Source organism: Acipenser ruthenus, chromosome 3 (genome assembly GCF_902713425.1).
Source record: "Acipenser ruthenus chromosome 3, fAciRut3.2 maternal haplotype, whole genome shotgun sequence".
Classification (NCBI taxonomy): Eukaryota; Metazoa; Chordata; class Actinopteri; order Acipenseriformes; family Acipenseridae; genus Acipenser; species Acipenser ruthenus.
The window spans coordinates 10,007,935-10,027,469 of NC_081191.1; the positions used below are offsets into that span (position 1 = coordinate 10,007,935).

At 38.5% G+C, this 19,535-nt stretch overlaps 1 pseudogene; it reads right to left on the reverse strand.

Annotated features, from left to right (window-relative positions):
* Window positions 1-19,535, reverse strand: part of LOC117394161 (PHD finger protein 14-like) — a 133,440-nt pseudogene that overhangs the window by 76,782 nt on the left and 37,123 nt on the right.

Below are 19,535 nucleotides of genomic sequence, written 5' to 3' on the forward strand. Positions count from 1 at the left end.
ATGTAGTTGGTGGATAAACAAAAATGAAAATCATGACAATAAAAAATGTAACACAGTTGACATTGGTAGAAAAAGAGTCAATGCAGTTGTTCTGCACAACTTTACTGTGCCAAAGATGATTGTCGCCAAAAATAACTTTTATAGAGCAGGTTCCTACCCTGCGAAGAACCTGAGCTTAGTGAGTCACCTGACATTCATCCCATTATAGAGCAACAGACAAAGTTACATGAAAGCCATCTGCAGCATTCCAGATCCCTGGGAAAGCTGCAAGAGGAAAGGACTTGCAACGCTCAAGATTGCATAATGTGAATAGATCATTCTTAACTAAAAGGACAGCAAAATAATAAAAAAAATGTTTAATTGATGTATATCTTTATACTACAAAAATGAAGCAAAATAAATTCAGCTTCAATTCCTCTGCAATCATGTGGATGGCATTTTTCGCAACTGCTTACTTAAATGATCTACTTTTCTTTCAAGAATCTTCTAAAGAGAGGGCCTGGCAGTTAAAACATGTAAAAAATACTGTAAGTATGTATTTATTTAAGAAAAATATTCAAACTGTGATTAATACTAAGCCTTTAAACATTCAAAAAGCTATAAATAAAATTGAAGATAAAATCTCCAAGAAAAATGTAGTCTCACCAGTAACTGTTTTCAGTCTTCTTGGGCATTCTTGTGAGGGGTGGGTCTAAGCAGCCCAGGTGGTAATGCAGTTTACAGGTATCACAGAGCAGGAGGAGGTGTTGGTCCTGGTTTTTCTTGCAAATTCCACAGCTGCCAGGAAATACATTTATAATTTGATCTTGTTTAATCACATTTCACACGAGAGTTTGCTTTTGTACCTTTATATGTATGACAAAGATTAAAAAATGTATTACACACATGTTGTAAGTTTAAACATACTGTAGAAGTGACCAGAGCTTCTTTTTAAAGATATGCCATGAAAAGGAGCAATTCAAATGGTCAGGTAGCAACTGTCAACAATTGTAGGGAAAAGGGATTGGCGTAGGGGTTAAAAGGCTTATACTGGTACTGTATGTTCTACAGCTAGTTTGGCCATGACCAATAATTTCAGGATCTACACTTATTCAATTTAATAAAGACATTTACTATACTGTATTGAAAAAAAATACAATAAAAACTAAAACATTAAAATAAATCAAATGAAGCTATTTTCACCACTTAATAAACCATATGGTGGTAAGTTTCTCCACTTTCATAGATTTCAATGGATTTCAATGGCCATGACTATTTTACACCTGTAAGTACCTGTAAGTACCTGTAATATCCGATTTCACTGGTTCCAGGGATTGATTGGATATGTAAAAATAGTGTATCTCGGAGGGAGTCATTATACTACATTGTAGTAGTTTTATTAATGTTGGGGCAATATAAATTAACAATGTCAGGTACATCAGTGTGTCCAAAACACCAAAGTACAGTACTGTGCTTATATTATTCAAAGAAAATCAGTTACAATTATTGCAAAACAAAGCACTGCAATACAGCATTTAGCAATTTACAAAACAGCAATGTAAAAACAGCAATGTAAAAACAGCAATGTAAAAACAGCAATGTAAAAACAGCAATTTACAAAACAGCAATGTAAAAACAGCAATGTAAAAACAGCAATTTACAAAACAGCAATGTAAAAACAGCAATGTAAAAACAGCAATTTACAAAACAGCAATGTAAAAACAGCAATGTAAAAACAGCAATGTAAAAACAGCAATTTACAAAACAGCAATGTAAAAACAGCAATGTAAAAACAGCAATGTAAAAACAGTTCTTACTGTGCTTTCTCAGCCTAAGCCAAAGTACCGCATTCCTTTGAATTTGAGACGTGCTTTTTTAACCATTTTTGCTTCTCAAAGATAGCCTGTGTCTTATTCGAGTACAGTATTGTGATGCGAATATTAAAATCACCAACAAAAGACGTGACTATCCGAGTACACAAACAGCAACATGACTGACTGCCGAGGAAAGACAACAAAGGCGTCTGTCTGAATCCACAAGCAGCAACGTGACACTGCTGAGAAAAAAAACAAACTTCCTGAGGAATTCCAAGAGAAACGTTTACAATTTCAGCATTTCTAACAAACAGTACCAGCTTGGACAAATTGGAAATGCTGATCAGACCCTCGTATTTTTCGACATGCCAAGCAATACCACAGTTCAATGCTGTTGTGGTTGCTGGGTTACATGTTGCCTGATGCTGTGGAGTGATGTGTCGTGCTTGCTGTTGCCAGGATGTGGGATGCCGTAAGTGAGTGGTGGTATGTGTGCGACAGAGATGCCATCTTAAGTATTATACAGTGCACGGCACGATAAACGAGCTCTGTGGTTAATCTACAACAACACTGTTTCGTGTCAGTTCTGTACGACACAACAGCGTAATTGAGGTTGTATCTTTGTAAATGCATATTTATTTGATGTTTTATTTTTTCCTCAAATTCAGGGTGGTAAATTTGGGCTGCGTCTTAAATTCAAGGGCGTCTTAAATTCGAAGGAATACGGTAATCCAACAGGTCTTTTTGCACTGTTCATGTTAACCCGAGACAGAAACAACAAGAAAGCATGCACACAAACTGTCTTTGGAGTCATAGAAAAAAATCACCTTTTTAATGGCAGAGTAATTATATTAATGCCTTGCTTTCTTGTATTTAACATGGTTAAACTGGGTATTGTATGTAGTTTCAGCATGTAAAAAGCGAAACTGAATTCCCTTTTCTTTCTGCAAACTGAATCCATTCTGTCCTGCTAAGAGCTGAATTTACTGTTTTAGACCCATAATACAATGTGCATTGATCAGTTTCCATTAGAACCGTTCAGTTGGTAGCAAGCATGTGTAAATGACACATCCCAGAGGTCCATCGGTTAATATAGAGGCTATCATATCTTACAGGATCGAAATGATCTGCTCATTATCCACATTTTAACAATGGAAAATATGAATAGCAAAAGTGTACCATTTAAATGTATACCCAACCTGGTTGTACCACGTACAAGGAAGTACAATCTATTGATGAAAAAATAAAAATAAAATATTTAGAAATTGTGTGATTAAACTGTGTATAGTTAAAAACTGCAACCCATTAAGTACACAATATAGATTAAACTTAAATGCTTATTTGCATACAAATGTTTACAATTGCTTAACATTTAGTAAAGAAAAAATCAATTTAGGCATGTCCACATTTAAACACCAAGTCATTTTTTATTTTTATTTTTTTGTAAATGAGCAGAACTGCCTATATTATACCGTAGAAAAGATTAAAGTATAAAGACTATTTTATTTCATAAAATATGGTTTAAGGAACCTCAAAATAGCCATGCATGCAGAAACTCCACAAAATAATGCATTTCACAACTTCTGTGGGAATTTTGAAAGTGACAGACTAGGACAAGTTGGTTTAAGAAGGGAGAAAAACACTATCCTTGACAAAAGAATATTGAGGTAGTTTATTTGTCTCAACTTCCCTGCAACACTGGTGCTCTATAGGTTAATTAGAAAAAATATCTCATTGGGCCAAAGCAGACAAGATTCTCTTCGGGTTTCCACTAATCTGCAGCATGCTAGCTGCTCAGACAGCAATCATCTATCAAAGTCATTTCTCTGCAGCCCTGTGGGCTGGCATCTGTTCAGCCAACTGGAAGAAAGTGTCATGCAAGCTGTGCAAATGAATCCTACTGCTGCTTTTCTACAGCTTGCACACAGACATTTATTTGTGGGCTTGTTCTGATTTCAGGTTTTGTTGGTAAATATGAAAAGTCAACTCCTCAGGGTAAGGAAGGATGGAGCTAAATGCTCATGGCCTTTAATTTTTTAATTTTTTTTTTTACAGACAGACAGCGTGGCAGAAATAAAGGATAATATAAAATAAAGCCTTAGGAAATTAAATCTCTTTCTATACAGACTTGAGATCAACCTCTTTCATGGTTGAATTGGGACCTCTAGTTGAATCTCTTATACTGATCAGTTTACCACAGATTCAAACTAACAGCCTTCAAATAATTTGGGTAGACACGCTAGACATGCACTGTGCTGATGGCTCCCTGCAAGCCTCTTCTAATTTTCACCTGCTCAGAGAATGCAGAATTTCTCTTACTGACAACTTTAAGAACCAGAAAAGACCAGATTAAAACTGCTTTCCTCATTTCTAGACATACAAAAAAAAAAAACACATTCAGATGATTGGTCATTTTAAACTGCCACCACACAATGACTAATCCTGGAGATTCTCAATAATTGGAATTTCTGTGGTAATAGAAGGAAATGTTAAATTAGGCATCTGATAATTTGTCTGTGCAGCAATATGAAAAGATCCAGTTCATTGGACTATAAATAATTGTGTTTAAATAATAGTTTAATAACAGTTATGCAGACATGAAGCAGTATTCTTTTTTTAACATGCAATATGTAAATTCCCACTGAATGAGAGGAAAATAAAGCTCTTATTACAGTATATTTATGTACTTAATTTTTTTTCTTAGACTGATTAAATAGCCAATATGTGTGGCTCAGCAGCTAGGCACAGCTGTTGCCATGGCAAAAAGGAGGTGCTAGGTAGATTTAACTTCAGATTCAGGTCCAGCTTCATCAAGAATGACAGGTCAAATCAGTTAGAGCAAATGAAAGGATGGATTTTACAAACAAGATCACTATTACAACAACAAAATGAAGTCTCAAGTTTCCAGTAGGTGGTTTGCACCAATCCACATTTATTTCAATCAGAAATCATTACCCAGCATACCAATGGATCAGATCAAATAGATTTTTTTAAAGCGCAATAGTAAAGGTAAAAATGATTTCCATTACACGAGAGTAGATGTTAAAACTTCATGCTGATTTGAACTCGGCTCTCGCCAAGATAAGCACCAACTAAGACGTAGCTTTACAGTAAACTAATGTGATCCATATGTGTCTCCCTCCATTTACGTTTCCTTCCATATGATGATGTAGATATCCTTCTGTCTGGTGTTAATGGCTGAAGTGTAATGCTGGCTCCAGGGATCAGCTTATTTTTGCCTCCCTGGCGCATCAGCACACACAACGGCTGCGATGCTGGCTCCGGGGATCAACCAAAGTGCGGCCTCCCCAGCGCATCAGCATGACAACCGTCTGGATTGAGCTAAGTAGGGTACATCTCTGGGGTTTTCAAGTGGGCACCTTCCATCCTCAGTGTTTCGTCGACTAGCCCACGACACCTCAAGAGGGCTCGACGGTGATTCTGGCGTCCCAGCATCACCCCCCTCCGTCCCCCACTCAACTCAGCCCAGCTTACTTACCTGTCCCCAGCCAGAATCTTTCCGTCTCAACCACAGCCAGTTGCTGCTCCTCTCTGCTGCTTCAGATAAGTTCTTCACTGTGCGACGCAACTCTTGGCCACTGAATCCGACGTCTCTGAGAAACCGGGTTGTAGAGTGTGCCACAAATCCTCGACAACCCATTTCCACTGGGTAAACCCGAACTCTCCATCCTCGCTGTTCCGCTTCAGTGGCTAGTTGAGCATACCGCAGTTTCTTCCTCTCATACGCCTCATCTACAGCATCCTCCCATGGCACTGTTAACTCTACCAGGTGAACAAGGCGTGCTGATCCAGACCACAAGACAATATCTGGTCGAAGGTTAGTGGTGGCAATCTCAGGTGGAAAAATAAGCCGTTGACCAACATCTGCCAGCATATTCCAGTCTCTAGCAGCTTCCAGTTGTCCTGGGCGAGGATTGGTTTTAACACCTTTTCTTGGTGGTTGCTCTCCTGGGCGGAGGAATGTTGTCTTTTGTGTGTAATGTTTTGATGGAACAGGTGGCAACTTATTGGTCATGTTACGCTTGTCTTCCAATGCTAAGGCCAAACATCGCAGCACCTGGTCATGGCGCCAAGTAAACCGTCCTTGGCTAAGAGCCACCTTACATCCTGTCAAAATGTGCCTTAATGTTGCAGGTGATGAACACAAAGGACATGAGGGATCCTCTCCTACCCAGAGGTTTAGGTTCTGTGGTGATGGGAGAACATCATATGTTGACCTGATGAGGAAACTGATCCTGCTCTGTTCCATTGACCATAGGTCTTGCCAGCCAATCTTGCGTTGTTCCACACTCTCCCATCTCATCCATTCTCCCTGTTTGGCCTGGGAAATGGCCTTTATACACCTCATCCTCTCCTCCTGCTTTTGCACCTCGTGGACTACCAGCTTCCTCCTTTGAGCTGGGGCCGCCTTGTGCCATGTAGGAGGAGTTGAACTGAAACCAAGACCCCCTCTTCCATGCTGAACTTGCCCCATGATATCACCAATTCGAAGGGCAGCCTTTGCATCTTCCACAGCTTTCTTTGCCGCCCACTTTCTTCCAGTTTTCAACACAGGTGCTGCCTCCCTTACGCATTTATCGCGTGACTCTACTAATGTCATTTCCAGTCTGACCTTGGCGCACTTAAACTCCTCGGTTAGAGCAGAGACTGGTAGCTGCAGTATTCCTTTACCATAAAGTCCCACTCTGCTGAGGCAGCGTGGAACTCCCAACCATTTCCTGATGTATGAACTGATTAAAGCTTCCAGCTTCTCTACTGTTGTCAAAGAAACCTCATACACAGTCAGTGGCCACAGCAACCTCGGCAGTAGACCAAACTGAAAGCACCAGAGTTTTAGTTTACCTGGTAGAGCACAGCTGTCTATGCTCTTCAACCCTTCCACTGCTTGTTGTCTAACTTCTCCCACACGAACTGTGTCCTTTAGATCCCCGTCATACCATCTCCCAAGACTCTTCACTGGCTTCTCAGACACTGTTGGTATTGCCTCACCATTAATGAAGAATGTTTTATCTACTACTTTGCCTTTAATTATAGAGATGCTCCTTGATTTAGTGGGCTTGAATTGCATTCGTGCCCATTCAATGTTATTGGTTAATTTGCCCAATAATCGATTAGTGCAGGCTACTGTTGTAGTCATGGTTGTCATGTCATCCATGTATGCTCGAATTGGTGGTAGTCGCATTCCAGAAGCCAAGCGCTCTCCTCCTACTACCCATTTTGATGCCCTAATGATTACTTCCATTGCCATGGTAAAAGCCAGTGGAGAAATGGTGCATCCTGCCATTATTCCAACCTCTAGGCATTGCCATGTAGTGCTGAATTCTGAAGTTGAAAAACTGAATTGCAAATCTCCAAAATAGGCTTTCACTAAATTTGTTATTGTCATCGGTACACTGAAAAAATCAAATGCTGCCCAAAGTAGTTCATGTGGCACTGAACCATATGCATTAGCCAAATCCAGGAATGTCACATGGAGCTCCTTCCTCTCCTTTTTAGCTGATTGAATTTGTTGCCAGATCACATTGATGTGTTCTAAGCAACCTGGGAAACCTGGAATGCCCGCTTTTTGTATTGAAGTGTCAATGAAGCAGTTCTTTAATAGGTAAGCTGACAATCTCTGAGCAATAATGCTGAAGAAAATCTTGCCTTCTACGTTTAATAGGGAAATGGGACGAAACTGACTGATGCTTGTAGAATCTTTTTCTTTAGGTATAAAGACTCCACCTGCTCGGCGCCATGCTCTTGGTACAACCTGTTTTTCCCATGCCACTTTCATCAATTTCCACAGAATTCGTAGAACTCCTGAAGCACTCTTGTACACTCTGTACGGAACTCCATTAGGCCCTGGAGATGATGAAGCCCTTGCTTTTTTCACAGCTTGCTCTATTTCTCTCCACTTAGGTGCACAGTCCTCCATTTGGTATTCTGGTGGATTGATAGGTGGGATGTCTGACGGAACTGACATAGGCTCCTGCCTTTTTGAATCTGTATGTGTTTCCTCCAAATATCTCTCCAGCTCAACCTTAGATGCTTTTAGTGTGCCATTCTTCTCACTGGTGAATAACTTCTTTACAAATTTGAATGGGTCTTTATAAAAGTTCGCTCTCGCACGCTCTTTCTTTTTGTAGCGTTTCCGTAGGCGCTCAGCTCTGCGCAATGTTGCAAGCTTATCTTTTATGACCCTTTGTAAGAGATTGAGTCCCTCCTTCTGACTTTGTTCTGCTCTTCTCCATTGGTTCCTCAGCTGTCTCCTTTCTCTAACTAAGCGTTCAATCTCCTGCTGCCGTCTAGACTTTCCAGGAATAGTTTGTACTTTTTCCTTCCTTTTTTCAACTCCAAACCTCTCACTTCCATATGCGTAGATGATGTCCCCAAATTTATCCAGCTTCTTTTCAACTGTTCCACTTAACCTTTCCAATGCAACGCAGAGATCTGTGTTTACTGTGTCCCATGCAGTTTTCTCACAAGCTCTTGGCCATTTAACTCCAGGCTTGTGCCCGTTGAGGTTCTTTTCTCTCTTATGCTGGTTTGTCTGACCGGGTTCACAAGGATCATTAGGTTCATAGATGGGAAGCAATAGAAAAGGAAGTGTTGAAAGAGATGAAAAAGGTCACCAACCTGTCCAACAATGCTACTGAGTACTGCCCATATTGTTTGCCCTTCATTCCTTAGATTGCCATTGACATTCTGTAAATCTTCCAAAGACCCGCACAACTAAAATAAGACAAATGACAAAAATGAAAGTAGCATATACAGCAAGTACTAAAAAAAGGGATATAAAACAAAATTATTTCTTAACATTTTCTATTACTAACTATAGGAGGTACTCTTGACCTAGACATGAAAAAAAAAAGAAGTTAGTAGAACCTTTGTGTATTTCGGGGGGCTGGAGCCGGGACTCCTCCACTGAGTCATCCCGCTAAAATACCAGTCAGTCAACCATTAATTACTTGTCAGTCACCCTATTTAAACCATAGCCAGCTTCCTAATTCTCGTCTTAATTTTCAGTTTACGGTTACCACGCAGACTTGCAGACCCAATCTTAAAACAAACCTTGTTTTCAATCGGTTTAAAAATGACTACTCACACGAGGCAGCTTTCATTTTCTGACAATGCTGCTGATTCAACATCTGCTTATACAGCTGTGCCTGCTGCCATTCCTCTTCGCCGCTCTAAACATGTTAGACTTTGGTGATCCTCCAGCACAACTTTACAAAGATTGGCCCATCGACAAACTCGTGAAAGCGCTTTTCAAAAAAGGTTTGCCCATTGGAGCAGGGAGCGATCGGGCTGCTTTATTTGTTTCATATTGCAAATCCATATTTGCAAATCCGTCTTTCCTCCTCAGAAATCAAAGCAGAGATCCAAACTAGTCAGTTTACACTCTGCCCCTGCTACATTGCAAGCTTCTCTTGCCTCCGATTCAGCGAATACAACCCCTCATTTTTCAATTTCATCTGATCCTTCCTCCGATTTGCTTGATCAGATTTTTAACGATATCAAGCAACTCATTCATTCTCTTTCCACCACAATTTCTACAGTATCTGATCGCCTAGATGTGCTTGATAACAGAATCACTCGCTTGGAACCAGCAGCCATTTCATCCTCATCAGGGACACCAGCAGCAGCGCTCGCCTCTCCCTCTGCTTCAGCCACGCCCACACCTGCTCTCGAGCTGCCAATCTTCACTCTAACAACTGCCTCTAGTTCAGGATCCTCCTCTGCTTCAGTAGTTCACCACCACTCTTATCTCTCCTCAACTGAGACGCAGTATCATCGAAGGTAAAGACGTTAATATTTAATACTTATTGCAACTGGATCACATGGTAGTTGACTGTGGAGATCTGTCTGTTACTCTAAAATCTCGGGATCATTGGCTGTATAAAAAAAAACTCACTCTTGGCGAATTTGTGCTTGCATTTTCTGTTTTTCGCAACGTCCTTTGTGAAGTTCATACTGATTGAGGACAAGAACTGGACTGGACTGGATATTTATTTAATATTGTTGATCTCTCGGTCAGATATGGCAGTACCATTTTTTAAAGCTTTTTTCAGCCAAAGCAGCATCTCGGTTAGCATTGGACAATACACTGACTGACTGGTCTCAACCTGATCATGATCTCTTTAATATATTCTTCAGTGGTCTCCGTGCTAACGCTTGCAGAGTTTGTGCTTCCAATCCACCGCCCATTCTACCTCTGTGTCCAAAGGCAGCCTCCTCTTCAGTCTCCTCATCAGCCTCAAATTATTCCCCCCTGCTCTCGACAACACTCCTTTTTTTAGGAATCGTGCGTCTGCATTTTCTCCTATTCACTCTTCAGCTCCGCCTGCTTTTTCACCAAGCAAAGATTCTCATGGAAGACCCAGCAAATATTCAGGCGGCAGTCAGCTGTGCAATAATTTAAATTCCTCATTCTGCATTTCCAAAGGATGCCATTTTGTACATATGTGCAGTTTCTGTGGTGATGCTCATTCACATTCCATCTGCCCTCTTTCATCTAAATGACAGCCCCTCTAGCTGAAGCACTCCTAGAACTCAGTTCTCTCTTATTGGGTTGTCAGATGTCTGGCCTCCAGAAATAAAAAAATCTTCCTCCTCAGTTTAAATCCACAGCCTTACTTGAAGTATTCCCTATTGTCGTTGTAGCCTATCTTTGGGGCCCATTTTCGCAGGAAAAAACAAAAAACAAAAAACAAAAAAACAAATATATATAAATATATATATATATATATATTATATATATATATATATATTTATATATATTTGTTTTTTTGTTTTTTGTTTTTTCTAATTATGCAACTTCTTCGCTGGCTAGTCTGGATTTCAGTTATTTATTTATTTTGAAAACCCTACAACCTACAGGTATCTCAAATAACACTGGTGACGCTCTTTCTAGTTTACAGATCTCGCAATTCAGAATTCTGGCTCCCTAAGCTCAAATATTTCCCTCTACCCATCCTTCCATCCAGAGAACTGGTTATCAACTAAAATGTCTTCATCTTATTTTAAAGCTGTTCTTCCTCCCCAATCGCATTTTTCTATTCATTCTGTATAGGTGCAGCAACATCAGCAGCCAACATTAAAATCAACCAGTCCTTCCTCAGCAGTGGAATCTTACATTCGTTCTTCTCTCCTCGATATTATTCCACTAAACAAAGTATTGCTAGCATGCCCGGAGTGCATGCTAGCAATAGGACCAGAGGATTCCTCCCACAAAGGCAGGGTTTTTCCTTTCCGCCAAGCAGTTAGATTAGTTAATATAACAAATAATAATAATTATATATATAATAATTGTAATTAATCGAATATTTATAATTACAGGTGCAATCATTATGATTTCCCCGGACAACACGATTCTGTGCGTTTTACTGTACGTTGTCACTGCGTTGGGGCTTGTTAAGCGTCTTTCTGACCTCTAGAGGGCAATACCTAGTTAGAAACTGCTTTGACTATAGATTAATAGCATGGTCGAGGTCACATGCTAAAACTAACGAATGACAAAAGGGCAAAGCTAACATCTAGTAAACTCTTTTGTGTAAGGCAATAGCCGAAAATAAATAAACTGTACAATAGCATATATCAATAAGTTAAAGCATGCTTTTTCTTAAGAAATGGATACATGCATTATGCACGTGAAGGTGGTTTTACGTTTTCCTAGTTCACGCTATAATAAAACACCACTGACCTAATAAAATAAAAGCAGAGGTAGCCAATTTGATCTAATTTCATTAAACCACAATACTTCATACTGCAGTTTATGTTGTTTCTGAGCTGCAGTGTTTACTGAAAGCGGATGCTGGTGGTAATTTTGCTGATAGAAAACACAATATACGAGTAGGTGTTTTGCTTCAACAGTAAAACTTTATATATTTTTTTTGTTTTCATTAACTTTCTTTTCTAACTAACAATTTTCTCTCCTTTGCATTGGTGGCGCAGTTGCAGGGAGCCGGTGGTCATCTTTTGGGGGCAAGTGAAGCTCACTTCCCGACCTTAGAGGCAGACTATGTTGCCTCGCCCTCCGAGAGGAAGGTTCCCGCTGGCCATCAGGGCCAGTCTCCCCCTTTGGAGAGCAAGCTGCTCCTAACTTTCAAGCTAGTCATTTGACTCAACTTATCGAAGGTGGCTCTTACAGATGGGGGGGGGGGGGGCCCTCTTTATATGTTTATTTCTTCTTCTCTTTTCCAGCTCTTTTGTTCTCCCTGCATAGATCTCGAGGCTCTCCATGCAGCCTCGGAGCACCAGCCTAGTGTTGAAAGTTTACCTACTGAGGTAACTGTATTTTCTATCTTGCTCTTAATTGTACTGTAATTATTGATATATATTTTTTGTATATAACTGTAAGTCGCCTTGGATAAGGGTGTCTGTTAAGAAATAAATAATAATAATAATAATAATAATAATAATAATAATAATAATTAGCTATGCTAAAGATACAACACCATTTCTGAAAATAATCAAAAGAATAAAGACTAAACTGCCAGAGAATACTATTTTATTTTGCATGGATGTAAAATCACTGTACCCCAGTGTACCTAGGAATTAAACTTTAGAAGCATGTAAAGAAGCACTGGATAACAGAACAGATGAGAACATAATATCTACAGAAGAAATATTAAATATAATCAAGACAGTTATTTCACGTTTGGAAACGAAAGTTGCAAGCAGAATGATGGCACAGCAATAGGCTCAAAATAGATATAAAAACTGCATGGAAACCTGGTTTAAGAAAGCTGTACGATATCAGTCGTTGCGCAAGGCCAAATTGTAACTCAGGAGAGAAATATTTAATATACCCTCCCGTATCTTTATATTAATTAGGTTATTTGCATTTCGAAGGAGAATGTATCTGGCTAAAAGAAAACTACAAGGAAACACACGCACAACCCGAAAGTACACCAAAATAGAGTAAGAAAAAGGTGGCTTATTCTTCTTTTTCCACGGAAATTGTTATGATCAAAGTCTTCACTGATAATGCTCGTGAAAACTGGGATGTATCATGATATCAGCAGTCATAGAGCAGTGCACTGGGTAGACAGGGGGTAAACTTATTGTTGCATACTGTGCCATCTACAAAATAATTTCCATTCCGCTTTATACAATGAGTGTATGGTTTGTTTTATGTTTAAAAAAATAGTGCAATGTTGGAGACAAATGACATTTGAAAATAATTAAGATTCAGTGTCCCCCCTACTAGAAGTAATAGAACAAATAACTATTCTCTGTAAATAATATAAAACACATCAGCACTATACAATAGTGTTCCCACTTTACCTTGTTATATTCTATGTAACGTTTTTCCTGTTCATTTTCAAGCTTATCTTTAAGATTCTTCTGGTCTGCAATGTTGTCCTGGATTTGTATCATTCGCATATTCCTTTCTATAAAGAAATAATAGAAAATGATCACTTTCTACACACAGTCATATCAACATTAACATTCTAAGCATTGCTTAATTTGCATTAAACAGTTGGTAAGTTTGTATAGTTACATTCACTGAATTACAGTAACTACAAAATGAAGACTGATGACTTTAGCCTTTGTTTTTGTCAATGGGTAATCGAGTATTTTCAACATTATTAACAGGCCAACCTGCATCTTTACCCTATATGTTAATGATTTTATTTGTATGTATTAATAATTGTGTTCTTCATACCAAGGTAATAATTCACAAAGTCTGCAGATAAGGCTGGCTGCTTATGCTTTCTTCTGCCGTCCACACTGGCGCTGGTATCTGAGGTGTCTACAGGAAAGATGTCTGTGCTGATTCCCATCAGCTCAGCCTTGCGCATAAGCTTGCTTATGGCAGAGGCGCTGCTTGTGAGTGGCCGTGGCAGCTTCTCTCTGGGTACCCAGGCTTGTGGCCTGGCGTTGCGAGCCAGCTCTGTTTTGGCACGGTATTGTTGAAGCCTAGTAGTGATACGGGTTTAGTAAGTTTAAATAATGCCGATGGCTATTATTCAATTAATGATTAACTATTGGATTAATTGATGTCCTTTATATATTATAAAGTTGCGTTTTCTAATTGAACAACCATTGCAACACCTGACGAAGACACACTATGTGTCGAAACGCATTGTATTTGTTTCATGTTTTGTTTTAATAAATAATAAAACGTTTTAAACAAAACGCAAGAGGAATCAGACGCATGTAATGATTACTGGTCAAGTCTAAAAGATTAATCGAGTAAAATATACATGGCTTATATGTTATTGCTGATGACACCCAGCTCTACTTAAAACTCAACACTGGATGCCCTTCTGCCATGGTCTGGCTCTCGGCTGGCATTCAAGAAATCGAGGCCTGGATGTCTGCCAGTTTTCTTCAACTGAACACTAGCAAATCTGAACTCCTTCTAGCAGGATATAAAATTCAACTTAAGAATCTCAATATAGCTAACCTGAACCTTGGAAACTGTCTGCTGCTGTCTTCCCCCACAGTACAAAGCCTTGGTGTAGCAACTTCTCCTTTGATGCCCACATCTCCTCCATGGTCAAATCTTCCTTCTACCATCTTCGAAACATCTCCAAAGTCCATCCCTACCTTTCCCTCCCAGATGCGGAGATACTTTGTCATGCACTTGTCTCCTCTCGACTCAATTACTGCATCTCTATATGGTGGCCTCCCGGCACGCACCATAAACCAACTGCAGCTAGTTCAGAATGCCGCTGCCAGGATCTTTACCAGATGTAAAAAACGTGATCACATCACCCACCGTCTTGCCCAGCTGCACTGGCTACCTGTAAAGTTCAGGATTACTTTCAAAACTCTCCTGCTCACTTACAATGCCCTTCATCACACAGGTCCGCAGTACCTCCTCAACTTGCTGACCCGCTATGTCGCTGCCCGCAAGCTGAGGTCCTCCAACTCTGGCCTGCTTGTTATCCCCAAACAAAAGTGCAGCACACTTGGTGAACGCTTGTTTAGCTTCATGGCTCCGACTCTTTGGAACTCTCTCCCAGCTTTGGTGCGTGATGCTCCTACCGTTGCTCGCTTTAAATCAACTCTTAAGACCCACCTGTTCACTCCTGCTTTCCATGCTCTTTAAGCCTGATATCTGCTATTAGCTGCTGTGTTGCTGCTACTATTTCATGTATTATGCTACTATCATGTATTATGCATTTTGCACTATATTTAATGTATTATGCTTATTTTACTGTATGTCATTTATTATGCATATCTCTGTATTTAAAGTATTATGGATTTTCTTGTTACTGCATCTTGTAAAGCGCTTTGTGATGGTGGTCCACTGTGAAAGGCATTATATAAAGTAAAGATTGACTGATTGATAATAGATTCAGCTTTATAATAATAATAATGATATATATATATATATATATATATATATATATATATATATATATATATATATATATATATATATATAAATTACATAACATGCATACAATGAAAAATAACATACAAAAACAAATTTCTTACTTTGACAAAAGTATTTGGGCACCCTTACATTAGTATTTTGTGTTCCACCCTTTGCTTCCTTTACAGCTTGCAGACTTTTTTTTTGTATTTTGAAACCAGTCACTGGCATCGTTTCAGAGATATTTTTGCCCATTCTTCAACATACAAATCTGGGGACTGAGATGGCCAATCCACAACTGTAATCTTCCTTTATTCAGAAATTCCTTTGCAGACTTGACAGAATGTTTAGGGTCATTATCCTGCTGGAATACAAACTTCCGTCCAATAATCCTTCTAGCACTGGATAACAAATGATATTTCTTGATATTTTGCAGCATTCATTGATCCTTCACAATACAAAGGTGGCCAGTGCCTGAGGAAGAAAAACAAGCCCATACCATCACACAATCTCCACCATGTTTAACACTGGGCATGATTAACTTTTCTTTAAATTCTTCTCCTCTCTTCCTCCAAACATATTGTTGCTTTCTTGGCTAAAAATGTTATATTTTGGATTCATCTGACCATAAAATTTGGTTGAAGAAATTATCAGGCTTCAAGTGTTCAATGGAAAACTCCAAATCGCTTTCTTTTGTGTATTGTTTTTAACAGAGGTTTGCATCTTGGTTTTCGCCCATAGCCATTCATCTTGTTAAAGTATCGTTGAATTGTTCGCTCGTGAATTTCTTGACCATCTTCTCTCAATAATTGTGTCAAATCTTTTGCAGTAATCCGAGGATTTTGCCAGGCTGCTCGAACGATTTTTCTTCCAGATCTGGAGCTCGTTGCAGTAGTTCCTGTTCTCCTGTGTTTGTCAATTTTATGCATGTTATGTAATAATTTGTTGTTTTATTATAAAGCTGAATCTCTATTTAAATGTATATCTTTCAATAGAACAATTAGAAATTATATAAAGTCGCTTAGGAATGGCTTTCAGGAGTTATACAGAATTGACCATTAATGGTTAGCTTTACAATCATTTCTAGTGATTGATGAGTATCTCCATGGATATGGAGCTGTTTGGGAATTATTTATTTCCCTCACTATGTATGTATGAGATTATATATATATATATATATATATATATATATATATATATATATATATATATATATATATATATATATATATATATAAAATCATCAGTACCACTTGGATAAGCCGAATGGCTGGGTTAGGCATGTCATTCTGAAAGTAAACATTTCTGATTACACTGATGAAAATCTAGTTGGTCTTTCAAAGAACATGATTGATATGTAAATAATTTTCATACTGTACAGAGAAATTGATATGTTAGAAAGCTGCTTATCATGAAAATGGCAATGAGCTAGTTGAGCTGTTTACATAAACTGTTAAACCTACTTGGTTCATAGTGCTGCCAATCATTATTTCTCTAGCATTCCTCATTCCTATTTTAGACAAACTGTGACCTGGCTGCCAATCTTTCCATGCTGTCATGGAAAGATTGGATATATCTTCAATTTCTAATTTTTTATTTTAAACCTGTGCTGTGTCTGTAGGGCTGGGTACCGCTGCCACCACATGTGAACAAGCCTTGTGGCTCAGGTTCATTTTTGCCTTTAAAAAGCACAGACACAGACACAGAATGTAAAGTTAAACACTTGCGTGCAATTTTATTATTTACAATAAATAAAATAAAACAAAAACAGAAAACCAAAACCCAGCTCACAGTGGAGCGCTAACTAAACTTTTCAAACAAAACCCTAACCTAACGAACGACCGCTAAGCTGTTTACCAGTTTAAAAAAAAAAAAAAAAACACAATTAAATTTAAACACTAAAGTATAAACACAAAACACAGGTTCACACAGTACCTTTAGTTGCTAAATCAGACTTGAGACTGCCTGGAACAAACATTTTTAATGGTTTATATACCTGCCTGCTAATTGTAGGCAGGTGATAGTAATTACAGATTGGCGCCAAGTGACTCATCCTGGCTCCCTCCTGTGGCATTCTGGGGAATGTAGTCTTTTGAGACCCCTCCTGGACTTTTTATCCCTCTTCCTCCCCCAAGTCTGTCACAATATTATATATATATATATATATATATATATATATATATATATATATATATATATATATATATATATATATATATATACACACACACATACACAGTCACCTCCAAAATTACTGGCACCCCTAATAAATAAATAATACCAGTACCAGAGATGCCAAGTTCTGAAAGTAGAAAATAGTCGCACTTGCCGTAAAAAATAGTAGCACCTGACCAGTAAAAAAATTACCTGGTGAGCTCAGTGAGGCGGCATTTTTTTTTTTTTCATGATCAGGTGCTGGTAGCACCTTCAAATTAAAATGAAATGACCTAAGGAAGAATCAAATCTGGACTGAAATATTCAACCTCCAAACTTTATCAAAAATAACATCTCAAGAAAGATTTAACAAATTGTATTTATTTTGAATTATTTGCATTTCACTTGATATTTGTATTCTGAACTACAAGTACTTTGGATTTCAATTTAATTAATGTCTGTTGTATGGAAAAGTATTTGAAATGCAATTGAGTATACCAAATGCATTTCAAATACTCTTCCATACAACAGACATTCATTTTTTTTTATTTTTTGCATTGGTCTACACAAACATTGGTACAATTTGCATCATTACCAACTTTTAACATGTCCAACTTAAAAGTCTTTTATAAAAAAAAAAGGTAAGAACCTCCTGATCTGTATGTTGGTATTTACTGTATTAATGTAGTTCTGGTATTAAATTCCACTTATTTTTGGTAGCTTGGTAGCATTTTTTAAGCAGATCACAGCCAAACACCATCTTGTAGCACACACTGTCGCGTGCAAGGATGTGGAGCTTCTGGGCAAGCAGCGCCTCCAGGGTCCTATCAGATAAATTGGCCGAAACTGTACGATTCTTGCAAACGATACTAAACACCCTCTCACTATCTGCATTACTGTGAGGAATGGTTAGGATCACCAGGATGACCTTCACCTGCACACTGAAGCTGGATTTCTGTGTTGTACAATTTTTCAATTGTCCAATCATATTCCATGCTACATCAGCCCTGTCTGCTAACAAAATGTCCTCTGAAAAACTGAAAATTTGGTATCTTACAAACTGGGACTCCAGTTCATCCATTTCATCTTCTTTGACCAGCCCAAATCTGTCCACAAAATAACAGACACAGTCAAATGACACCTTCTCCCGCTGACTGATGTCTGCCACTTGGGCATTCCTAAGAAGTTCATCCTGAAGAGGATATTTCTTCTGCTTGTATGTGCATGCCTCTGAAAAGTATGCCTTTACAGAAGAGCAGAAGAGTGTCACATTGTCATGTTGCAGTGATTTATCAGCAATGCAGGCACGCAGATATTGTCTGGTCTTTGTTCCAATCACCAGGTCAAATAATACATATTATTTAGTAATTAGGTTAAGGCTTACATTTCAAAAATACACAATGTACTAATAAATTATATAAGCAACACAACAAATTCAGCCACACAGTTAGTCAACAACCATCAATGTTAAATTTTTGTTGAATCATTAATAATGAAAATAATGATTTAAAAAATTGATTGATTGCTATGGTAGTATTATCAAGAATGACTGATTCTAATTAATAAAAAGGGTAGCCTACCTTGTATTTACATGCTTGATGATTCCTCTGGTTTCGATGTCACAGAGCTGCTGTAACTGCTTTAGTTGTTTATTTCTCTTGCTGCTTTTGTCGAAATAATAATACAAGTCAATCAACAGATATTCCACTGATAGTGGTAGTTTTGCAGCTGCATACTGGGCTGCAAGGTGTACCAAGTGGCAAGCATATCCCTGTACATATACATTTTCATTTTCCTTGCACACAAACGCTGCAACCCCTTTGTGAACTCCAACCATAACAGAGGCAGTATCACAACAGAAGCTCACACATCGTTGCCATGAGATGTTAAATTTCTCCAAATTTCTGTTGAGTAAATTAAATATGTTCTCTCCAGTAGTCGAAACTTCTTACATTGCTGGTATCAATAGTAATTGCGTGATGATTTTTCCAACAGACCTGTCATAATATCTCACTACAACTGGGTACAGTTGACTGGTTGTTGTGTCACTGCTGTCATCCGTGCTTAATGAAAAATAACCCAGCGATAATTCCAAGGCTAAAGACTTTGACGTGTCATTTGAAAGGGTTTCGATTATGGTTTTTGTGTGGCCTGATCCGCACTTGCTGGCGATGTTTGAGTCCATAAATGCAGCTTTGCAAAGTGAACCGATATGATCCAAAACAGCAATTGGAAGATTGTGCTCAACAATA